The following is a 26,606-nucleotide window of genomic DNA, read 5'->3' as shown; positions in this document are numbered from 1 at the left end:
CTCTAAGATTTGTAGATGGAAGCAAGCTGGGAGTGATAACTAAAGCATTAGAAACAAAATTAAGAGGAAAAAAATGGTTTTGACCATCTGGTATGCTGTGTAGAAACCCAGACAAATTTTATAGAAATCTAATGGAAATCTGGTACTTTTTAAAACTTGGTGGTGTAATTTCAGGTAAAAAGGAAACCTTAAAAACAAAAACAAAAACCCTGTAGATTTGAACTGGACTTGTATGGGCATTGTGATTAGCAGCTCGAGGTCCTAAAAATTCTAACAGAAAGACACCCAATTTGCAAGATAAGTTAATGGGTGTTCTATTTCACTACTCTCCTGACTCAAAGAACAATCTTCAAACTATATTTTTATTTCTGCCTTTATCAGATGTGAAGGATGTTTCTTGCCATCACAAACAGTTCTCAATTTGTCCAAGTCCTAAACCTAATGGCCTGAGGCCACAGGTGTGACCCAGACCTTCAGTGGTGCTTCCTCCAGTCAAGAAGGGCCACGGGATTTCAGGTGCAAGAGGAGAGGGGGGCAGCATTTTGGGGCACAGATCAGAGCCTGCCTCTGCCAAGATGACGCCTGACAGATGACAGGCTGACTCTGGATGTCGGCTGCTCTCCAGGAGGACAGCGAGAGTGCCAGCTTGGTGCGCGAGCCTCTTCCGCGTCTCTCCCCGTGTTGTGACTGAAGGTCGGTCGGCCTTCGCCACTCAGGAGCTCGGTTCTCCATTTTCCCCCCTTGGATTCTCCACCTCCTCTCCTTTCCTTTCTCCTCTCCGTCAGCTAACAAAACAGGAATCATCCTGAATGCACTCAGCACAGGTGCGCAGCCGCATGTGTGGCACAAGGGGAGGGGACCGCCGGGGAAGCCACAGCGCACCTGCTACCTCTCTTGGCTTCTCAATTTTAACTGATTTTTTTTTTCAGAGAAACGTCTCATGACTATGTTCATATTAATAATAATTCATAATCTCACTATTAAAACATCTGGTATATTATGGCATATATATGTAACATTTGTTTTATCAAGCTTTAAGGAAATTTGGGGGTGCACAGTAGGCAACCCCAAGCAATCCTCTCCCATGCCTCCATCTCCCTGTTTCTCAAATTTGGACAATAATAGCATCACACCGCGTTTTTATATCCATATTACTGGTTTTATTCAGATGAGAAGGTCCAAGTGCCCTAAATTAACCTCCACCTCCAAGAGGTTGCCAGCAAATTCCGAGAGCTCCGCAGAAGGCCCCTTGTGTGCGCAGGTCTCGTCCGCTCACGTTCTTCCGGCTGCCACCGCCTCCTCCGCTGTGACCCCCTGGGGTAGGGATGTGGGGGGGGCCCCGTCTGTGGAGTGGGACCCCTGGTGCCCTCACTTGAGGCCACGGTGAGCGCAAGACTTTGCACCGGGACCCTGGGTGGGCCACCTAGACGCACCACCGCCAGGTGAGCCTGGGCAGAATTTAACAAGAGGGAGCTGGTGGGGCCCGTGAGAAAACGAGAAACCCACCTCGGAGCCTTGGAGGTGCATCTTCCTTAGAGACAGCCCGGCTCAACGTGACACCCCCTTCCTTTCTGCTTAGGGAATGTTTACACATCTCTGAAGCCACTTTATGGCCAACACAATGAAGTCTTTCTTACCACCCCTGGGGACCCAGGATTCACCTTGCCCCAGGATGATTAAAATGGAAACAAACATTCCCTCAAGCAGAGAGCTTCCTCCTGACACCTTGCATAATGGGGAAGTCCCAAGGCTCTGAAACACAACCGTGTAAGATTCTGACAAAATATAGCTGCAATGGAGGCCAGTAAAATCCTCAGGTGTGCCTTTTACCAGAGACCCAAACTCCACCTCACCTATGAAGACCTGTATGAAAATGAGGAAAAATATGTAGAAACAGAGATGAGTAAATGAAGTTTTAGAAAAAGAAATAATTTACATTGTGACCATCCTGCTGACAAAACAATAAATCCCAGGCTTATTGTTTTTAATTTTTTATTGTTATGTTAATCGCCATACATTACATCATTAGTTTTTGATGTAGTGTTCCATGATTCATTGTTTGTGCATAACACCCAGTGCTCCATGCAGTACATGCCCTCCTTAATACCCATCACCAGGCTAACCCATCCCCCCGCCCCTCTCCCCTCTAGAACCCTCAGTTTGTTTTCAGAGTCCATCGTCTCTCATGGTTCGTCTGCCCGTCGGACTTACTCCCCTTCATTCTTCCCCTCCTCCTATCTTCTTCTTTTTCTTTTTTCTTAACATATGTTGCATTATTTGTTTCAGAGGTACAGATCTGTGATTCAACAGTCTTGCACAATTCACAGCGCTCACCATAGCACATACCCTCCCCAATGTCTATCACCCAGCCACCCCATCCCTCCCACCCCCCACCACTCCAACAACCCTCAGTTTGTTTCCTGAGATTAAGAATTCCTCATATCCGTAAGGTCATATGATACATGTCTTTCTCTGATTGACTTATTTCACTCAGCATAACACCCTCCAGTTCCATCCATGTCGTTGCAAATGTCAAGATCTCATTCCTTTTGATGGCTACATAATATTCCATTGTGTATATATACCCCACCTTCTTTATCCATTCATCTGTCGATGGACATCTTGGCTCTTTCCACAGTTTGGCTATTGTGGACATTGCTGCTATAAACTTTGGGGTGCACGTACCCCTTTGGATCCCTACATTTGTATCTTTGTGGTAAATACCCAGTAGTGCAATTGCTGGATCGTATGGCAGCTCTATTTTCAACTGTTTGAGGAACCTCCATACTGTTTTCCAGAGTAGCTGCACCAGCTTGCATTCCCACCAACAGTGTAGGAGGGTTCCCCTTTCTCCGCATCCCTGCCAACATCTGTCGTTTCCTGACTTGTTAATTTTAGCCATTCTGACTGGTGTGAGGTGGTATCTCATTGAGGTTTTGATTTTAAATCCCAGGCTTATTATAAACATAAGCTAGTGTCACAACTAGATGTTTCTTTCGAAGGGCTACTTTCCTTCATTCAGATCTATTTTCAAATTCCTGGGTAGGTACTTGTTTTTACTTTTACATAAGAAAATATAGAATGTAAAATAGTAATGAAATTCTGATAAATATAAAAGAATGTGTGACATGTTTAAAAAACACACATGTATTTTTCTTTTTTTTTTTTTTTTAAAGATTTTATTTATTTATTTGACAGAGAGAGAGCAGGAGAGCACAAGCAGGGGGGAGCAGCAGAGGGAGAGGGAGAAGCTGGCTCCCTGCTGAGCAAGGAGCCTGATGCAGACCAATCCCAGGACCCTGGGATCATGACCTGAGACAAAGGCAGTCACTTAACTGACTGAGCCCCCCAGGCACCCCTGTTTTTCTACTGAATGAGATGTGTCGTGAGGGTAAATTCCTAGAATTTGGATTGCAGGATCAAAAGGTTAACATATATCTAGTTTGGTTAGAAATTTCAAAATTCTCAACAAGGATTTTACCAATAAGCTTTTCCTATTAGATATGTAGGACTTCACATTTCTCTATACTCTGCTAGCAGAGTGATGTTACAGTTCTTAATTTTTGCCATTCTGATAGGTATGATAGTTTTTGTGTGCATCTTTTGATTATGAGTGATTTTGAACATATTTCCATATTTTCAAATCACTTTTGTTTTTAGTAAATTATCTATGTTTTTTATCCATTCTTATGGAGGGTGGAGGTTTTTTGTATATTTTTCTCACATTTTTAGAAGTTCCCTGTTACTGGGGTATTAGCCTTTTATCAATGATATAGTAACTTATATTCTCATTTTCCATTTTTTTGTCTATTGTTTTGGTGGTTTTGCTATGCAATTAGTTTTTTTAGTTGTATGCAGTTAAATATATCACATTTTTATTTTATTATATATGGATTCCAGTAGATTAAGAAGGCAGAGGCAATAGCAGTTTGTTTATATATATATATATAAAAGCCCCAAATCAATACAGTTTTAATTGCATCTTTGAAATATCACAAATAATTGTATCTTTGAAATATCACAAATAAGTCTGAAAAATCATTGAGCCTCTTGTGTTTTTCTGTAGCTGGACAACTTAGATCTTATTCATCAGCCTGTGAACTGTTCCTTTTCCCTAAACATACACCATTTGAAAATTTTCTGACATCCTTGGTTTTAACTGTTGTGACATCCTGAATCAAAGCAGCTGAGTTTGATACAAATTCAAGGTCATTTCCTTCAAGAATTAACTCATCTTTCTGGGCTTGAGACACTGGACAAGCAAGACCTGGCCTCGTCTGAGCCCTGCAGATATATTTTTCACCCAACAAATTTCAGGTTTCAACAAGAGAACCATTCTCCTGAATAACAAGGTTGATGGGGAAGTGAGCACAGACAGACTCATCTTGTAACAGAAGCCCAGTGGAACACCCTTGACCATGGTCTGTACATGACCGCAGATCCTGTGGACAGCTCTTCTCTACTTCCCACCATTTGTCAACTCAGAGCCTCTTCTTCTTCTTTCCAGGGAGACTGAGTTCTACGCTGTGATTCCCGTCCCTCCGGAGGGTTGCTCTGGGGGCCTTCACAATAACAGTGTGTCCCTTCAGAGTGATGCTGACATTTTCTGGAATGTCGACAGTCTGATTGCTGAGAATGGTCTTCGTTCTCACAGAAGATGTGGCAAAAGGCAATAGCATTTTTGATGGTTTTCATACCTTCTTGAATATATGTTTCCATCTGTTTCATTGACTTTCAACCTGAAGTACATCCTTTAGCATTTCTCACAGCTCAAATGAGTTGGAGAGCACTTTCTCCAGTTTTGTTTATGATACAGTATCTTTATTTCTTTTTTTATGATACAATATCTTTATTTCTTTTTTCCTGAGACAACCCTCAGGCTAGAAGTGGTTCATAGAATTCTGGGTTGACAGTTTGGTTTTTTTGTTTGTGTGTGTGTGTCTTTTTTTTCATTCATCACTAAAGATGTTGGTCCAATATCTTCTAAAATACATTATTTTTGAAGCCATGAATCCTTTGAAGTTTTGTTCCATTGATATGCAGTGTCATTTTCCTCTCACTGCCTTTAGATGTGATCTTTATCTTTGATTTACTTTGTTTTGACTACGGTGGGTCTAGTCATAGTTTTCTTCCTTTTTAACCTGCTGGGGTTTCCTGAAGTCACTGAATAAAAATTAAGCTGACAATAAATTTGAGAAAATTTCAGCGATAATTTTTATCGTATCTTTTCAGTCCTATTCTCTTCCTTTTTTTCCCTTCTGGGACTCCAAATATGAGTATGTCATTGCCCCCAAATATTACTAATGTTCTGTTCAGCTTTTCAGTCATTTCTACATATCTGTCTTCAGGTTCACATCTTTTTGCTGCCTTCATTCTGCTATAACAATACCAGACAATTTTGTTTGGTCTTATTAAATTTCAAATATTACATTTTTTTGGTTTTCTTTGTTAATTAAAATTTTCTATTTTTCAGATATTGCAGCACAATTATTCTTTATGTCACAAAGCATGATTATGATAGCTGTTCTAAAATCCCTGGGGGTCTCAGGGCCTCTGGGTGGCTCAGTTAGTTAAGTGGCAAACTCTTGATTTCAGCTCAGGTCATGATCCACGGGCTGTGAGATCTAGCCCTCATTGGGCTTCGCGCTCAGTGGGGAGTCGGCTTGTCTCCCTCTTCCTCTGTTCCTCCCCCGGCTCCCGTGCACGCTCTTGCTCTGTTTCTCTCTCTCAAATAAATCAATCAATCAATCTCTAAAATCCTGGTGTCCCAATTCCAAAATCTGGATCTTCTCATCGTCAGTCTCATATAATCGTCTTTAGTACTGAATATAGCTTCCATCTCCACTATTTCTTCATGTATTAAGAATTTTAGATTGTATCCTGGACTTTGCAAAAATCATTTTGTGGGAATCTGGATTCTGTTAGTTTACCACAAAGAAACTTTCTGTTTTGTTTGGTTTTAGTAGGTAATTAACTTGATTGTTTTCAGATTTAAAGTCAAACTTTTGAGTAGCAGGTCAACTGTGTTCAGCAATTGTGTCTTCCTGTATACTAGTAAGACTCTGTCCTTGGCATTTGTGTTTAGGTTTGGCCAGATAGTTGGGCAGAGTTAATGCATAGAATTTGTGCCCCAATCTCTTATGCTCCCCTTTTCCAGTTTCCTTGTTCACTTTCCAGTGAAGTTTTCTCTCGTAGCAGCCATGTGCAGTACAGGTGAGGCCTGCCATCTTGGCTAGAAGTGGTGAGAACAACCAAGTCACCAGGGCCATTCCCTCTTCCAATGAGGAATTTCTTTGAAAGTTCTGCTACCTTTGAATCATTCTCCAGTGTCTTCCAGTGGTTGTGTGCTTGTTTACTTATCATTTATTTTTGTAGTTTCTCTGGAGTTTATAGCTGCTATCTGTAAATAGGTTGATAAAACCAGAGCTTACTTGGCTTTTACGAGAAGTGAATTCAAGCATGTCGATCCAGGATAAAGACAAGATTTCAAAGTAATCACATCATCCAAACTAGAAGACATTTATCGTAATGCTCTCTCACATATTTATTTTCTCCAAGCTTTCATTGACTTTTTAATAATTTACACTTTGTGGGTTTTTTTCCCCCCCAGGTTTATCGAAGTATGACTGAGATTGGGTAGTATGGACATTTTAACAATATTAATTCTCCCAATCCATGAACATAATAAATCTTACCATTTATGTATGTCTCCTTCAATTTCTTTCATAAGTATTCTCTAGTTTTCAGTGTATGGATCCTTCACCTCCTTGGTTAAATTTATTCCTAAGTATCTTACTATTTTCAATGCTATTGTGAGGGGATCATTTTCTTTATTTCTTTTTTCAGAAATTTCATTGTTAGTGTATAGAAATGCAACAGATTTTTGTATGTTGATTTTATATCCTGCAACTTTACTGAATTCATTGATTATTTCCAACAGTTTTTACTGGAGTCTTTAAGGTTTTCTATATGTAAAATCATGTCAGCTACAAAGAGAGACAGTTTTACTCCTTCCTTTCACTCCTTATTTTTGCCTGATCGCTTCTGACTAATACTATGATGAACAGGAGTGGTGAGAGTGGGCACCCTTTGTCTTGCTCCTGCTCCTAGAAGTAAAGCTCTCAATCTTCCACCACTGAGTATGATGTTAGCTGTGGGCTTATCATATACAGACTTTATTATGTTGATGTACATTCTTTCCATACCCAATCTGTCCAGAGCTTTTATTAGGAAATAAATTGAATTTTGTCAAAGGCTGTTTCTGTTTCTATCGAAATAATCATGTGAGTTTCATTCGTTCCATTAATGTGGTGTATCAATTTATTGATTTTTGCATATTTGACCATCCCTGTATCCCAAGGATGAATCCAATTGATCATGGTGTGTGATCCTTTTAATAGGCTGTTGAATTCATTTGCTAGTATTTTGTTGAGAATTTTTACATCTATATTCAGGATATTGACCTATAATTTTCTTTTCTTACAGTGTCCTTATCTGACTTTGGTATCAGGGTTATGCTGGTCTGGTAAAATGAGTTTGGGAGTGTTCTCTCCTCTTCTGTTTTTTGGACGAGTTTGAGAAGGATTGGTGTTAATTCTTTAAATGTTTGATGGAATTCACCAGTGAAACCATCTGGTTTCAGGCTTTTCTTTATTAGGGTGGATTTTTTTATTACTAATTCAAACTTCTTACTTATTATTGGTATATTCAGAGTTTACATTTCTTCATGAAGGAGGTTGTATATTTTTAGAAATATATCTATTTCTTTTAGGTTGATCAATTCGTTGGTATATCATTGTTTACAGTAGTGTCTCATAATCCTTTGTATTTCTGTGGCATCGATTGTGATTTCTTTTCTTTCATATCTGCCTTTATTTACTTGAATCCTCTCTTTTTTCTTGGTAACTTTAGCTAAAGTTGTTGAATTTTGCCTATCTTTCAAAGACAGTATTAGTATTAGTATATTAGTAATTTAGCATTGTTAATCTTTTCTATTGTTTCCTATTCTCTCACTTATTTCTATACAAAACTTTATTATTTTCTTCCATCTACTAAATTTGGGCTTAATTTGTTCTTCTTTTTCTAGTTCCTTGAGAATATTAGGCTGTTTACTTGAGATTTTTTTTTTTCTTAATGCAGTCATTTATGGTTATAATCCTTTCTCTTACAACTGCTTTTGAGGCATCTATTAAGTTTTTGTATGTTGTGTTCCATTTCATTTGTCTCAAGATATATTTTTATACCCTTTCTTAAATTTCTTCTTTGGTCAATTGGTATTTCAGTATTGTGTTGCTTAATTTCCATGTATTTGTGAATTTTCCAGCTTTCCTCCTGTTAATGATTTCTATTGAAATCAATGGATGGGCAGAGTCACTGTCTGGTACTACTACAAGCAGGCATGCAGTCCACCATGATCTGAATACTGGTTTCTCTTAAGTCCCCCCCTTCTTCTGTGTCCTTCCCTGATTCCCATTTATTGAGTCCCACAGATTCTTCAGTGATCTCTATGAGGAAATACCTGAGTGAGCGTCCTGAGAAGCAGCTCACAATGTGGGGAAGCTGGATATGTATGTTGGGCTCTCTTTTCCCAGCAGACAACCTACAGGCCTTGGGGGCCCCACTTGGTGTGGCAATGTGCCAGCCTTGGGGACGGTGATGTGGTCAGAATGTAGCCTCTCCTCTTACACACTTGTAATGCTTTTCTTCTCAGTCTCTGGAGTCCAGAGAAGTGCTGCAGCTTCATCTCCAGGTTCTGATAGTTTCATAATGGTATCTTGTCTACAAATCATTTCTAGTTGTTCTTCTTGTGAGAGGGACTGGAGTCAGGAATGACTTGTGTCATCATCTGTCTTGAGGACTGATGTGTGATGCACTGTGGCAGAGGTTGTGGACACAAATCTGAGTAATGGTCGTCTTGTCCTAGGCAGCCTGCTGCCTCAACGTTGTCCCGCATAAGGAGCTGAATTTCCTGAAGGACAAGCTGGAGGCAGAGCCAGAACACCTCGTTTTGGTATTGCAGCTGCCACCAAAGGCTATCATAGTCTTTCATGAACTTTAGCACAAAACCAGTATCATTCAATTAAAAAAATGAATAATTTTATTGCTAGTTGCAGAAGTTCAATCAGCCTCCTGTTAATATTTGAAAGTTACCTACAACAATGCCTTATAAAATAATATTTCAATGACTATGAGAGATATCATAATTACAATAGCAAGTAACCTAGGTTTATCTTTACCGAAAAACTTGGTCAAAATAATATTTGATCAGTAATGATCTGGGCTCAGGAGGGGATGTATACATCATGAATCCTCTAAATTATTCAATTTGGAAGTTACTCTATCATTTCTATGAAAGATAATAAAGAACTAAGAACAAAAATGGCAAGTTAATGATGAGACCTGGGATTTATCCTCTTTGCGTTAATTGTCCCAGTTCTTTACTGAAAGTGAGAGAATAAATACCAAGGATGCTTGTGTAAGTGAAGTCTGTTTGAATAGGATTGAGTCTCCATGCTAAGCGGTCCCTATAAACTGCAGAGTACATATCATTAGCATACCAAAAATCTTCCAAATTGTTTGGAAATGATTTTTTCTTTTATTGCAGGTTTTCTCCAGAAGGGGCTAGTAAGGAGTGTATCCTGGGATATGAGTTTTATTTCAAGGTTACTGAAGAACCAGAGGAGTGCAGTCAAATGGAAAACTGATGAATAATATCCAGAGCGCACTGCTAGCAAGATAACCCCTTAGTTTCAAGACACTTGAAAAATGATGATAAGGAAACATTTTATATCTAGTTTGTTGTTAGTGAGAATAAAAATATATTTTGACAGATAAGCAACTCTTTTATCCAATTTTAACTATAAATTGTAGATTTGTAACCTTACAATTCACAATGAATACCTATCATTTTGCAGTAATTAACTCTCATGTTCAGGAGATATTTAGTCTTTAAAACACAGATTTGTTGCCTAAAATAAAATACATTTAAGACTATTTAGGATATTCGTGTATTTTTGTTTAATAGTGAGTATTTGGGTAACTTTCAGGATGTTTTTACATACCAATTTTACAAATGACATTGTACCATTTGGAAAGATCACCTATGTAACTTGGGTATTATATTTACTGTTGCCTAGAAATTAAAAACTCCCAACCTGATAAAGTAGCTTTAAGATACACTAACTCATAAATATACACAAAATAATAAATGAAAATGTGAATAAACATGTACTCATCAACCAACTAAAGAAAAAAACATTATTTTATTTTACCTTTGGAGTCCCTCTGAGAAAGTTAGCTTTACATTCAGTGTCTAAGACTCAGCCAGAAAACTGCATGTTTACCCTTTTGATGAATGATTTTCATTCACAATAACTTAAAACAACAGCCACCCAGTTCATTTTCAAAGTTTGGTGCTGACTACTTACTTACTTTGCTTACTACTGACCATTAGACAGGCTAGGAATTGGGTTGGGTTGTTCTCTGTCCATTTTTTTAGCGGTTTCCTGGAATGATCTGGATGATGTCCTTATGAATTTTTCACTTTACCTGGTCATAGTTGTCATTTCATAAATGGTCATTAAAGGAAATGAGGAAGAAAAAGGAAAGAAAAAAAGGAAAAAAAAGAAATATGCTCTCTCTATAAATTATAAAAAGAAAACTTCACAAAATAAGTCTAATTAAGCTTTAAATTATGTTCTGTGAAATATCTTTTAAATTAATGAGGTAGATTTATTTGGAATTTAATTTGAGCTGGAAGTGTTGAATGAGAGGCTATTCACATCTTTTAGGCTTTTAATATCTATTGCCATTTATTATTCATGAAAATTCTGTGAATAGCAGCAGTATGTAAAAGCACTTATTTTATTTAAAAAATAAAGTCATCTATTTTTAAAATAATTTATTGTTCTGGGGCAAAGAGTCTAATTTCAAGTTGTTTTCATAATTTTGAGATTGAACAGTTATTCATTTGCCTAATAGCCATTTTAACTCAGTTTCTAAAATTTGTATTTAATCCTCTGAGAATACTATTTTGGGGGGGAAATACTTTGATATGTTTTTCTTTAAGTTTTCAATTAGTTTCTTCCATTATTTTAAAACAATTATTCTAATAACATCACAGATAAGCACAAGGAAAAATAAAAACACTCATCTGAAATTTCAATACCCAAAGATAACCACTGCTACATTTGACCCATAATAATCCAGAAGTATGTGCATATAAAATATGACTGTATAGATAAATCAGATGATGGATATAAACATTAGATTGAATAATCTGAAATTACTGATATTTAATTATTGTTGACCTATTAAAATGACAATTTGACATAATTCACTATAATATATAAATTTATCCAATATTAAAATAAGATTATTTTATACTTGTTTCTCACAATTAATAAAAAATTATCACAAGGATTTTTCTAGTAAGCTACTATATATCTTCATTGATTTTTCTTCCCCCTTTAGGAAGTTTTAGTGTCTTGATGTGATAAAGGACACTTGCAATGAATATCCTTATATATACATCTTTCATGTTTCTTGTTTTCCTATGGAAAAAGATGCTTGAAATGGGAATTCTGGGTCAAAAGGTAACATGTGGTGATGAAAGAGAGGATCTTTAAAATATCTGGCATACAACTAACTTGCTTTTAATAAAGAATATATACTTGTATTTCCAAAGCTGTAGCTGATAATTTACTTTTTGCTATATCCACCAAAATGGGTGTTCTTGTTCTTGCTCTATAAACTAAGAAATATTGATTTCTTCTTAATTTGAATTTATGTAATTAATAATGGCATTAATGGTGTTCATATTTCTTGGTGAGTTGTATTTTTTTGCTTTCCGAGTTGCTCTTTATCCAGACAGAAGATGCATTCAATTCCCATACTGCGTAAATCAAGAAATAAACAAAAGAAACACAGTTTTAACGTAACCGTAGTGTTAACATAAATTGGTGCCTATTTGCTTAAGACAAGGAAACTTCTGTGGGTTGAGAAAAGTAAGTCCCTCACCTATGGTTTGGGACACCACGCTAATCACTATGATGAATGCTGATGTCTTTATTGAAGGACCCAGGACATTTGTGAAAACACAGTGACCTATGCCAATCCTTCTTTTTCAAAACTTGAAAGTAGAGAGACCTTGATATTTGGTTCAGCATGACCTCAAAAATTACTGTGTGTGCAGAAAAGGACAAGAAAATACCAGAAATCAGATTACCATGAGAGGGGATTTTTAGGCTGGTGAATCAGGCTCAACAGAAGTGCCTGGTACTTTTTTTTTTTTTTTTTTCCCAGGGCTGGGGAGGGATGGATGGGTGGTTTCTGCATGATAGGTACCTAACGTAGGCAGCTTTCCTAGACCCAATAACAATGGTTCAGTAGGTTGTGCTTTTGATAATATAATTAAGAAAAAAAGAGAAAGAGTGAAAGCTAAAATGAATTTGACTTTTGTGCATGAGTCAGCAATACGAACCACACAGAAAAAGTCTACGCATGCAATTCTAGCCCCTGTAGACAAGTCATTTGTTGAGTTGAGCAGGACCAATCATCTATAATGACACTTTATACCAGTGAGAATCAGGGAAAGTTTTGTCCACACGGGATTATAGCTCTTTCTTCATTTTATGTTTGGAATTAGTTCTGAAGCCTTTTGATTAAATCCCAAGGAACTTTAAGACATTTTTTCCTGTATTTTTCCCCCCACTATTTAGTAGTGGGAGAATAGTCCTTAAGGAGAAATAATTTAAAGCTTAAACTATGAATTTTAAAATAAAAGGAAAGTAACAGTATTTGTACTTGGAATTGGTGAAACAGATTATCTGCTTTATGCATGTTTTATCACTTTTAAGTTCTCTGTCTTTTAAAATTGTGATAATCATTTTTTGCCTACAGATACACAGAACTTCTTCTACATTAAAAACTTTAAATCTTCACTTATTTAAAGTGAAATCATGTTTTCTAATTTGGTGCTTTTTTTAATGCTCTTATTGTTATTAGGTTTTTTTCTTTTTTGACATAGAGAAGATTTAAAAATATTCATGCAAATCTCTTGGTCTATTTTTATCTGGTTTCTGTCATGATTAGTTAGTCCTACCCCATTTGCCCACGATATTATATGAACAATTATTTCCTCTTTGTCATTTGAAATGCCTGTGTTTACACTATCATTAAAGCATCTGAAAGATATTTTAGGGTACTTGGGGGGAAAAGTAAGATTGGTTCCTATTATGCACAATATGCCTCACCCTTTAATTACTGAATTGGACGCACTGACGACTTTAGAAAGCCATTGAGAATGATAAGCTTGAAATATACCTAAAGAAATTAGCAATTAGGAATAGTTAGAATTAATATTACTGGGCCTACATTTACCTTATTAATGGATTCAAGTAGATCCCAGTTCAGAGCATTTTATCTTTGTAAACCTGAAAGTAAAAGGACATGGTCAGATGCTCACAGAAGCTGTTTCTCAGTGAGGGATTTTTGGGTGTTCTTCAAATTTGTCTCCACTTTCAAGACTTTCTGTAAAGAACACTTTTTTTTTTTTTAAATCAGAACTCCTTTCTCAATGCCTTACTGAGAATAAAGAATATCACTCTTAAAAAGTGCTGAAAAGTAAAGGAAAGGGTAAGATAAAGACAAACATTTTCATAAGTTACAGAACAAAGAGCCAGGCAGAATCTCTGGTGATGTTCGAGTGAGTCAGGGTGCACCCAGGCACACAGAAGTGGGGCGACCGTGGAAGCTATTTTCCGGGCAGAGATCCCTGAAAGATCAAGGAGTCAGATTAGGAGAGAAAAAAACTTGAGATACAGTTGATCCTTAGTATTTGCAGATGCTGTCTTGGCAAACTTGCTTACTCTCTAAAACTTATTTGGTAGCCCCAATCAATGATCATGACACGTATCGTACGTGGATATGCACAGAGGGGCAAAAAAATCCGAGTCGCCTGCCTCCCGTGAGCCCAGCTGAGGTTCAACAAGGTGGGGCTGTCCTGTCGTTTCAGTCCCCCTACCGTAAACAAGTGTGCTACTGCTGTTCACCCCAACAATCCCAGGACTATGACATTATTCCTCTTTGGCTACACTCTCAAACCAAGTGATACTGTTCAAAACAATTTCCGACCCTTCTCCAGCTCCTGAAACCTTTGCACTGTGCCTTCAGGAACTCAGCCTGTAAAATCCTCCCTCCACATCCTCCATGTCTTTTCCTCTCTTGTCTCCCCTATAACTTGGCAAAGCCCAAAAGGCATTTCTTCTTTGACCTTCATTCAAGTGCCAGCCATGCTCTCTTTCGTTCTCCTCCTGCCTGGTTTGAAGGTGCCCTAGATTTTATCATAAGGAGTAATTTCCATGTCTCCGGAATCTCAGTTCCAAGGATCTCACTCTTAAAACACTGCTTCCTACCTTACCAGTGAGTGTGTCCCGACGAAAGTCTCCGGTGCCACCAGAATCCAGAGTCCTTTGTAACTCTGTGTCCTAAACCTCATTTCCTCACGTCTCTCTCCCTACAATCCATCCCCCACATACAACCTCACCTCACATTCCTTCATCCCATCACCTCACAGTGACACTGCCACTTTCTGGTCAATCCAACTTTCTAGTCTTTTTCACACTTGCGCGGGAGCAGAGGAACAAGGCTGGGAGTGCCTAAATGCAGAGCCATTCCTGCCAAGGGGGCCCTGAGAGCTGCGGGTAACGGTGCAATACTTCCCCTCCCACCTTCTTTATGCTCTCATCTCCTGCGTGACTATTCTATACCTTCTCCAATCGCCTCCAACCTCCAACACCTCTTCCCCCATAGCATTCTCAGCCATCGATCTTGCTACTTATTTCACAGAGAAAACAGAAGTAACCAAAGAACTTACTGGGATAATGGATTCAGAGTGCTGTTAACCTAGGACTGTATGTACAACAAACCTATGCGAGGGAGTGACAAAAAAAGACAAATTTTACTACTGGGTATTTACCCCAAAGATACAAATGTAGGGATCCGAAAGGGTACGTGCACCCCGATGTTTATAGCAGCAATGTCCACAATAGCCAAACTGTGGAAAGAGCCAAGACGTCCATCGACAGATGAATGGATAAAGAAGATGTGGTATATATACACAATGGAATATTATGCAGCCATCAAAAGGAATGAGATCTTGCCATTTGCAACGACGTGGATGGAACTGGAGGGTGTTATGCTGAGTGAAATAAGTCAATCAGGGAGACATGTATCATATGACCTCACTGATATGAGGAATTCTTAATCTCAGGAAACAAACTGAGGGTTGCTGGAAGGTGGGGGGTGGGAGGGATGGGGTGGCTGGGTGATAGACATTGGGGAGGGTATGTGCTATGGTGAGCGCAGTGAATTGTGCAAGACTGTTGAATCACAGATCTGTACCTCTGAAACAAATAATGCAATATATGTTAAGAAAAAGAAAAGAAAAAGATAGTAGGTGAGGAAGAATGAAGGGGGGGAATCAGAGGGGGAGACGAACCATGAGAGACGATGGACTCTGAGAAACAAACTGAGGGTTCTAGAGGGGAGGGGGGTGGGGGGATGGGTTAGCCTGGTGATGGGTATTAAGGAGGGCACGTTCTGCATGGAGCACTGGGTGTTATGAACAAACAATGAATCATGGAACACTACATCAAAACTAATGATGTAATGTATGGTGATTAACATAACAATAAAAAATTTAAAGAAAAAAGACAAATTTTAGGCCAACAAAAATTGAGAAAAATATTAAAGTACACTTAGAATAGAAAAAAAAATAGATACAGATGAAAAACTTTGACAGTCAGATGGCACAGGAAGGAACAAAAGTAAATACATGGATAAGTATAAATGAATATTGGGTATTTACTTTTCACTTTGCTATAAGCCTCAAAATAATAGAAATAGGATACACTGCTTCTAAACCAGTAAAAGGGAGGGAGGAACAATTATTTCAAAATAATTCCAGAAAGAAGAAAATGAAAAAGGAATATAGTAAATAGAGATATAAAGTACATACTAATTATTATAAATAAATCCAAGCAGATGAATAATCACAATGAAATCCAAAGATTAGACACTTGAGATAATAAAAATAATGATTTTTAGAATAGGAATAAAAATACAGTTACATTCTATTTACAAGATGTATTTTAAAAATATAAGGCCGGGGGCCTGGGTGGCTCAGTTGGTTAAGCATCTGACTCTTGGTTTCAGCTCAGGTCATGATCTCAGGGTCATGAGATCGAGCCTTGCCTCGGGTCTGGGCATGCAGCCTGCTTAAGATCCTCTCTCTCAATACATAATTAAATAAATAAATGGCCAAAAATATTTTAAAACATCAAGATGAAAATTACATGATAGGGTAATACTAAACAAAGGGGAAGCTTGTTATTTAGTATCATCCAAAAAACACTGTGTAAACCAAAAGCAATGCTAGAGAAAAGAGGGTCACTATATTAAGGCTCTATTCATAAAATGTGTACTAAATACTAAATATAACATGCACTACTTTTAATGACATAAAGCTTTTATAGTAATTGAAAGATTAGGGAAACTCATACGGATACACGTTTGAATAAGAAAATTGTCAAGTTAGAGCCAGCAGATTTTCAGAATATCTTACCCAACAAGTAGAGAATATCCACTACTTTTACACCACACATGCAGCATTTATAAAAATTTACCAGATAGCAGTCCATATCCAGGCAGAGAGCCTTACATTTGACAAAATTAGCGCCATGCAGTTCATAGTTTCTGACTGCAATGTACTGAAGATAAAAAGTGACAGCAAGAGATAAATTAGAGAAACTCTATAAATACATGAATACACATGGTTGTATAAGATCACAGTGGGATTCAGAAAATACTTAGAAGGGATAATGGGAAAACTACACATTAAAATGTGTGAATGCAATCAATATGATTTTACAGGTAAATTGGTAGCCTTAGATTAACATAATAAAAAGAATAAATATTTTTAAATGAGAATAAAAAACAAAACAAAAACAGCTCTGAACCTCCAGAACCTGGCCTGTTGCCATTGGTGAGGTCTGGTGTCCTCCTGTTGACCATAAATTATTTCAAAGAACAGAGCAACTCTGTGACTAAGATGGAACAAGACAAAAACAAGACTACTCCATAACTGCGTCTGGACACAGGAAAAACATGAATATTTTCCAAATCACAGAATACTATACACATCCCTCTCTTCTAGCTAATAGGAGTGACAGCTACTTCTTAACCAATTACAGAGTTGGCCTCTAATTTTCCCTCCTTCTAGGTAAGATTTATTCAGATACTCAATCATAGAATTATCCCACTTCCTAACAACAGCTAATTTAGAGCAAAGTTGTATTATTTCCATCCCTTTTACTGAACAATAAATCCTCTTTGTTCCTGGTGGTTTTTGGGTGGTGGGCATTGACAAAAAAAAAAAAAAAAAAAGCCATATGATTAAAGATACAAAACAGAACAACAGCAAATTAAAGATAATAAATAAAATAGTTTGAAGGGCATATGTAAGATCAAGAGCCAAAATTATGCAATATCAAATAAACATGAAATAGTAAGCTGAATAAAAACAGCCAAAAGTTAGTCTTTGACTTATATAAAAGGCAAACCCTGATAAAGGAACAAAAAGAAACAAGGGACACACACTAGGGATGGAAAAATTTTGTGTGGGAGTTGGATAATTAGAGAGAGGCAGCAGAATGCATTTTGAGCAAATTTAGGTCAAAATATGTGAACATTTAAAAGGGCAAATTCTTTTGTCCAAAATAGGCTTTGAAATAAACACATGACTTGAAGCAAATAAGCCTATAACCACTGAATACAACTGTATACATAGTCAAAATGTTTCCACAAAGAAAACACAATAACCAGTTGGTTTTACAAATAAGTTCTAACATTCTTAGTGTTAGATGATTTCAATCTTATGCAAACTCTTCCAAGGAATATAAAAATATAACATCCTCAATTTATTTTATGTGACAAGTAAGCTGACTTCAAAATTAGATAAGTACAGTATGAGAAAATCACAATTACAAGTATTGATGTAAACAACTTAAATCTTAACAAGCACAATCCAGCAACATATAGAAATATAATGAATCATTCCCAGGCTGGTTTTATCCTTGCAAATCAAGTCTGGTCTAATCTCAAAAGAAAAAAAAAAAATCACATATTTGTACTACATTAACAGATAAAGGCGAAGAAACACATGGCTATTAAGACAAATGCCAAGAAAAGCATTGAATATCATCATGCACTGATGATAAAAGGTCATTTCTCAAACTAGGAATAGAAGGGAATACCACATAGTGAGAAGGTGAATCTATGGACACACACAGCATCCATTTACTCAGTGGTGAAATGCAAAAGCACTCCATTCACATCAGGAACAGTACAAGAACACTCACTATGACTAAATCCATTTAGTATTTTATAGGAGGCCCTAACAAATGCACCAAGGACATTAAAAAGTAATAAGAAGGAAGGGAATATAATTTTCATTAATTACACATTACACAACCCCCTATGTAAGTATTTTGAAAGAATTTCCAGGTAAATTATTAAATTAGTAAGGGGATTTAATAAGTTCCCTGATACAACAGAAATACACAAAAATCAATTGCATTTTCTATATACTAGCATCAGTTAGAATTTATAATTAAAAATAAATATCATTCGCTGCAACAATATATGAAATGTTCAGACTGAAATCTATCAAAAGATTAATTAAAAATTTTAAAAATCTCCTTTATTATATAAAGGAGAAATATCATGCTCCTAGATAGGTGAATTAAGAGGTGAATTCTCCAATACTGATGTTATGCATTTACAATTAACAACGTATTGTTCTTTGTTTGTTTTGAGGAACCGTGCAAATTAATTCTAAAATGCATATGGAGGGAAGAGAAAACAAAAAGACTTGTCTTGCCAGATTTCAGGCTAACAAAAAGACAACAGTAATTAAGACAGTGTGGTATTATCACTGGTGTAATCAAATTTGCCAGCAGAATGAAATGGAGAGCTCAGAAACAGACTCACACAAAACATAAGCACTTGATATGTGGTAGAGATGGCATTGAAAGATGGTGGGAAAGAAAAGGTTATTCAGTCTTTTCAGTCTAGGACAGCAGATTACTCATACAGAAAAAAAAAAAAGTAAAACCTCAGAATCAACACAATTAATGTAAAGCAGATTAAATATTTAAGTATAAAAGATAAAATCTGTGGCAAATGGACTCTAAGATGTCCCCCATTTATTACAGCTCCTGGTATTCATGTCCCTGTGCACTCCCTTTCCTCTGGCTGTGGGTGGGACCTGTGACCTGGCTTCTAACCAAAACTGATTTGGTGTCACTTCGATGAATATGCTACATGGTTAGCACTTTTTCTACTGATTCTCTCTCATCCTGTCTTTTGTGAAGGAAACTGACATCTGGATAACCCCATAGAGTAAATGACTAATGGTCTCCAGCCAACAGCCAGAAAAGAACTGAGGCTTTTAGTCCAACAACCCACAAGGAACTGATTCCTGCCAAGACCCGTCTGAGCTCGGAAGCCTGTGCTTCTCCACGTTGAGTCCCAAGTGGACAGCACCTTGCTTGCAGCTCTGTGAGAGACCCTGAGCAAAGACCCAGTTAAGCCATGCCTGAATCCCTGGCCCACAGAAACTGTGAGATAGTAAATATGTTTTTGTTTTTGTTTTTTTTGACAGAGAGAGACACAGCGAGAGAGGGAACACAAGCAGGGGGAGCAGGAGAGGGAGAAGCAGGCTTCCCGCGGAGCAGGGAGCCCGACACGGGGCTCGATCCCAGCACCCTGGGATCACGACCCAAGCCGAAGGCAGACGCTTAAAAACTGAGCCACCCAGGCGCCCCAGTAAATATGTTGTTCTAAGCCATTATGTTTGTGGTAATAAAAATAAAGAACATTTACTGTGCTAAGACCTTGGAGAAGATTCTTTAATTCGATGCAAAAAAAGGTATATATAATAGAGAAGAAACACTCCCATATTTTCTTACATTCAAATGAAGAACACTTGTGTATCAAAATACATCCCAAAAGTTATAGTACAAGGATCATGAGAATATGAACTGAAAAGCTAGTCACAACACAGACAACCAAAAAAGGATTAGTATTATTAATATATGGTAAACTCCAATGAGTCAATAAGAGAAAAGAATGAACTCAATAGAAAAATGGATGGAAGACATGAGCATGGATTTTAATTCAGAAAAGAAGAAACACAAATGGAAATAGGAAAGGCTACTATATATGTGTGTGTTCCCACACACACCAGGTGTGTATGCTGAATGTCATTAATAATCAAAGAACTGCAAATAAAAACAAGAGTGTGACACTCTCCACTCCCATCTTTTGTCTTTCAACATCCAGAAAAAAATTAAAAAATGTGACTTCTTTTCACTCCACCAGACAGGAAAATATTTAAAAGGTCTGAAAATGTCAAGTATAGGAGAAAACTTGGAGGAACATAAACTTTCTTATAATGGCTAGAGTGTCAATTTGTACAATCTAGAAAAATACTAACTTGGCACCATCTAGAATAGTTGAGGATGTACTTTCAGTCCTACACACACACACACACACACACACACACACACACACACACAGCCCAGGAAGAAGGCTGGAGTGGGGGGCTAGGTGGAAAGGTTCTAGGGACAAACAAAACACAATAACAAAATTCTTACATAGGTGCATTATAGAACATATACAACTTTTACATGCAATGTTTGAATATTTCCCATTGTAAACATGCAATGTTTGAGTATTTCCCAAATCCAGCAAGATAAAAGAGAATGTACGGCATGTTCAGATAATGGTATATTCATATAATGGGATACTACCATGTTGAAGATAAGTGATCTTCACCTATGAACAACAATATGCATTAGACACACACAAAAATTTTGAGTAAAGAAAAGCTGCCTAAAAATATATGCAGTATGGGACTGTTTACACAGTTTGAAACCATGCAAAAATATACATTATGTTGACAAGGACAGACACATATGTGGAGCTATATAGAAAAGCAAGGTTTGTGTAAACACAAACCCAAGATAAGATGTTCCCTCACTGTTGGGAGCAGGAGGATATGGTAACGGAAGTTCAGATAAGGAGGCTTAACCACTAGTATAAATGGTGGGTGACAGGAACACTCTTACTCATTTTATTAATTTCTTTTGTATCAAATATGCTTTGTGCCATATTGTAGAGTATGCGAGTTCATAAATTCTTCCTCTCAAGTTTCAGCTCTGGCCACAGAAACTCATCAATATCATAGAGGGCTTCTGACTTCTCAGATAGGATCAACACAGCTTTTCCGTTGTCAACATACTACTGTAACCCATTTTGCATAGCCATAATACCTACCTACAGTTTGATAAGTGGGGGAAGTAGAGTTGGCATATGCAAGAGTCAACACAAGAGTGATTTCTAATTTGCATACAGTGAACCATATTTAGTAAGAGTGTAGAAAGCAATACCCAAGGAAAATCAATCCCAGAAATGGAATTCCTATCAGGGGTATGAACCCTACTACCACAGGTCTGTGGCAGTTGGACCCAATACAGAGGGGCATTCTCTTTTGCACTCATTGCTGGAAGGCTGAGTTTCTGGCTGGAGGCTCTGGAATTTGCTCCTGGGTCCCAAAATATAGCCATGGAAGCAAGAGAGCATCTGAACTTACAAAGCATCAACGATAGGATAAGGTACTGTAGAATTTTACCTCAACCCAAAAATATGTGTGAATGACATGTGATTTAACAGAAAAAAAATATTCTACACAGATCAGATAATTGTATTTTGATGCAAACTTTGTGAAGTATGGTGTTAAGCTGAACAATCATTATATATGTAATTTGGATATGCTACCTCCAATTGGCTTCCACATCCATCATCACAGTTCAGGGAGTAAACACAACGTTCACACATAGTCTTAAAACACCTCAGATTTCATGTTCATTTCACAATAAATAAGTGGAAAAAATAAAAGAAAAAAAAAGTGGTTACAATATAGAAGATCACAATTATGTATCTATTGAATGAAGGTATGGGCATAAAGTTATGCTTAATGTTATAAAAATGGCACTTGTAATATGGAACACAATTTCAATTGCATCAGACCTAAATTAAAAATTCTATTTCAATGAATATAATATGCTCTGGAAAAAACAAAAAACCACATGGCTCTGGAAATGACAGACATGGAAGCTGAAGTGAAAGCTGCAATAAAATTTTTTCTTGAAATGTGACCATAAAGAAAACACTGCTTCCAATTAATGTATTAAATGTATAATTGTGATTTTACATGTTTGTGTGACTCAACCGATGTATTAAATATTACACTAAAATAGATGCTACTTTAAATACTAAACCAAAATATAAAAGACCAGAGAATTGTAGGTGATCATCACAACAAAGAGGAAACAAGCACCATTCCATTATTTTTTTACATGTGATTTTATTTAATCCATGCATCGACTCTAGGAAAGTTTTACAGAGGAAGAAATGGAGATTTAAAATTAAGAAAGTTGCCCAAAACCTCACAGCTGGTCAGTATTCACTGACCTAGGGCTTTGTGTTCAGTTTTTTTTCTAATTCCAAAGCTCATATAATATATAAAATTGTTATATAAATGTAACATTTTAACAGAAATGATCCTCTTCAAATGAAGAAAGGAAATGGGGGAAGGTACAAACAAGGCCAGTGGAAGACCCCCCGCCCCCAGGGGTCGGCTGTTAGTTATTCAGAAAAAACCTTATGCCTCTTATGGTAATGGAACTCCACCAAGTTGTTATGTGTGTATACAAGCATGTTCCTTTCTACTCATGTGTTCAACAATGGGATATTTTTCAGCTTTATAATTAGTGTTGGGTAGAAGAGAAAGTCATAAATGAATGTGTGTGCAATTCAGTTTATTTTGGTAAATCTGGAGAAATAACCACAAATTTGTTGGTGCTCATAAGCTCACTGTAAGCATGCTGTGCACTGTTAGCATTGAATTAGCCATAGGGCTCAGGTTAATGTCTGATATGAAAAGTAAAACCACCTGACTTTTATTAACTGCATTCTTTATATGCATTTATCTTTTTATAGGTATCTAATGAAAGCAATTTCATCACTTCTTGGTTGTTTTACTGTGTTCTTTTACACAGAAATAAATCGTCCCTTCAAAGTTTTGTGAAATATCACATTAAGGCATCAAATTAAAAAGGCTTAATATACTTAAAATAGCCATATTTTTAAATCTCATGTACTTTAAACAAATTTACAATAAAATCAATCTTTTGGAACAAAGTAAAGGAATAAATGAATACATAATTAAAACAATAAATAAATACCAGAAAAACTGGACAATATTCTTTCACTCTAGTACAATAAGGGTGTAGAGCATTATTTGCATCATGCAATAAATAAGGTAAGAAGTGTGTTATGTATTGTGCATAGAGGGGTGCTAGATTTTAATGCAGGGATCAGGGAGTTTATATTGCTCATGTTCTAAATAAGAAAAGTACAGTGATTGGGAGCCAAACTTCCAAAAAAAAAAATAAAGAAGAAGAAGAAGAAGGGAGAGCATCACAGATGTCACCTGTGTGTGAAAGTTTGCTTCCCTAAACCATTAAGAACAATGTATATATCCCAAATAGAGAGGAAGACAACATACGGGAAAACATCACATATCTCAGACATTTGAAAACCTGAAACACGTAAGTAAAATACAACATCAGTGTTACTACACTTCAAAGAAAAATTACATTTGATCTTAAGAGAGTGCAATCCTAGAAAAAAAAAAAAAGATTTGCTCAAATTATGATTTATCTTTTTTCTCGTTTTAACTGCAATAAGATTTCAAAGAGATTTTAAATAGTTCATAGAATAATTAACACAATTGTTACAGGAGTGATTCTCCTTGTACCCCTTCCTTTCTGTGTTCTAAGGTCTTTCCTCCCTCCCTCCCTCCCTCCCTTTCCTTTTTTTCTCTTTCCCTCCCTTCCTGCTGGTATTATTTACATCGTGGAGGAAAGAGCAGATTTTTTTTTCCTAAAATGAATTCTACTTGAATATATTTGTTAGTCACAGATTTGACACGAGTAGGCACTTCCATTTGGTGTAAACTTCTTTGAGCTAGAAACATTGTGAAATGCAAAACGTGCTTCTCTCTAGTCCTCACTAGCCTGTCCGCTCCATAGATTTTTGTTCCCTGCTGCATTCCCGGTATTGAGAGCTATGTCCAGCACTGCGGGTCTGGAGGCACTCAGAGAGGAGGGACGGGGAAAGATGCTATTGGTCAGCTGGACTCTGGATGAAAAACATGGTGTTACGTTTCTGTCATTACTAGCAATGATCTGTACGCACACCAGGCAGACCATACGCACATATTCTCTTCTCTTCAGGGCATCTCTTGATATTCACCTATGACCCAATTTCTTTGTGGTGAGCAGTGTTAGGGGAGTACAGTGAGGGGGAATGGGGAGAGAGCAAGTGTTGCTCTGGTTCTATTTGCACTACCCTTTTGGAAAAGGGTACTCATTAATGGGATGTCCTATGATATCTAGAGCCAAAACCTAATTAAGAAAAAATAGGTGGTGATCTCCATCCAAGTTTACCAAGCATAACTTCCTTTAACTCAGTAAATGACTCTTTCCTCACGACCACCATTTCAGAAATAAACCATGTCTACCGCAAAAGAGACAACAATTTTCGGTGTCTTTCCTCGGGTGATAATCACTAACTGGCATGCCCCCTCTTCTCCGCCTCTTGATGAATTCCTATTAGCTTTGAAGTCTGGAAAGACTGCCAATTCCTCACACAGCAGGGTCGGTCAACTGATTTTTCTGTTCTTCCCTCACACTAGTCAGTATCTCAACAGTAGATACCCAGAAAGTAAAGTGAATAAATGAACTGATGAATTGTAAATCCACTAAAAACTCCCTTACAAAAATGCACTTCCTAGAGAGATAATGGGGGTTTCAAATTTATTTGTAAAATAAGTACCGTATAGAGTTGTTGTGAGGATTGTAACGAGACATATAAAAACATTACAGTTCAATGCATAGCACATTAGAGACGAATTCACTATAGATGCTTCTTTTTAAAAAAAAAAAAAAAAAAAAGTCTTCAGGGCGCCTGGGTGGCTCAGATGGTTAAGCGTCTGCCTTCGGCTCAGGTCATGATCCCAGGTTCCTGGGATCGAGTCCCGCATCGGGCTCCCTGCTCCTTGGGAGCCTGCTTCTCCCTCTGCTTCTCTCTCTCTCTCTCTCCCTCTGTCTCTCATGAATAAATAAATGAAATCTTAAAAAAAAAAAAAAAGCTTTAAAAAAAAAAAAAGTCTTCACTGTGCCAATCCTGCACACCAAACTTAGAACGTCTCAAGTAACCTTCTTCATGAGTAATGCATCATGCAGCACAGAGATCTTACCAATGGCCGCAGGGCCAGATGTAGAGCACAGGTGCATAGTAAAGGGATGCTCTTGCCATTTCGTAAGTGGGATGATGTATGCAGAAGACGGAAATGAGGCCAAGTCAGAGACAGACCTGGGATTAAGTCGGGAAAGAAGAGGCTAGCTCATCACTTAATGGAGCAAGTTTTGTGGCTGAAATCCTGAGGCTGAATGTCAGTATTCAGTGTGCTCCCCATTTCAAGTCCCTGCCTTCTCGGCTCCACATAAAATCCTCAGTTACCCAAAGACGTAAAGAGAGCTATTACAAAATTATCCCAACCATAGCCAAGTTGCTTTTAGCTTTTTATTTATTAATAGTGGAGTCTTGTTATACATATAGTTCCAGAGTAAGCTAGTTTATGATCTTCAGTCTATCTTTCCTTCACTGAATAACTGGGTTAAGTGTGAAAGAAAAACAAAAGAAAAACAAAAATGAAATTCTCTATGGTTTGGAAGCATTAGCTGAACCTATCTCTGGAAACAGAATTAAATATATATACATTACGTGGACTAAATATAACACAAGCTCATGTAAATTATAGCTCAAGCATCTAGAGGTTAGAGAACGTTAGAATCTATTGTTTGAAGTTCCTATCATCCTTTGTGCAAAAATTCAGTCATTTAGCTCTTAGAATATTATTTGAACTTTCCTGCCAACAGGAATGGAATAATGACACTAGTGAGATAATGGAAGAAATTGCCTTAGCAGACATTTTTATATGTATTAGACATGCTTTAGCTAACATTTAAATAAGCAGTAAATAGCCCACATATTAAATTCCTTGACATATCCTATATTAGGCATCCTTATCTCTGGAAACGGTATTTATGTGTTGCCTTCCATTTACATTTTTCCTAAATTAATCAGTGAATATTTTTCTAATTATCATCAGTTAATCAAGCCAATCGAACGTAGTCATTTAAAAACCATTGCTAATGTCCACAATAGCCAAACTGTGGAAAGAGCCAAGATGCCCATCGACAGATGAATGGATAAAGAAGATGTGGTATATATACACAATGGAATATTATGCAGCCATCAAAAGGAATGAGATCTTGCCATTTGCAACGACGTGGATGGAACTGGAGGGTGTTATGCTGAGTGAAATAAGTCAATCAGAGAAAGACATGTATCAG

At 37.2% G+C, this 26,606-nt stretch overlaps 1 protein-coding gene across 4 annotated transcripts in view; it reads right to left on the bottom strand.

Moving 5' to 3' along the window:
- Window positions 1-22,469: 22,469 nt before the first annotated feature.
- Window positions 22,470-26,606, bottom strand: part of DSEL (dermatan sulfate epimerase like) — a 13,392-nt gene continuing 9,255 nt past the window's right edge. For all 4 annotated transcript variants that reach the window (XR_012379970.1, XR_012379971.1, XR_012379972.1 and 1 more), the window contains one exon: window positions 22,470-25,320. The gene's annotated coding sequence lies outside the window, so the exon portion shown is untranslated. The remainder of the gene's footprint in view (window positions 25,321-26,606) is intronic.

Source organism: Callorhinus ursinus, unplaced genomic scaffold (assembly GCF_003265705.2).
Source record: "Callorhinus ursinus isolate GAN/ISIS: 27379988/994484 unplaced genomic scaffold, GSC_fseal_2.0 scaffold11, whole genome shotgun sequence".
NCBI classification, from domain to species: Eukaryota; Metazoa; Chordata; class Mammalia; order Carnivora; family Otariidae; genus Callorhinus; species Callorhinus ursinus.
The sequence above is the reverse complement of the archived record's forward strand: the minus strand, read 5'-3'. Positions and strand labels throughout refer to the sequence as shown.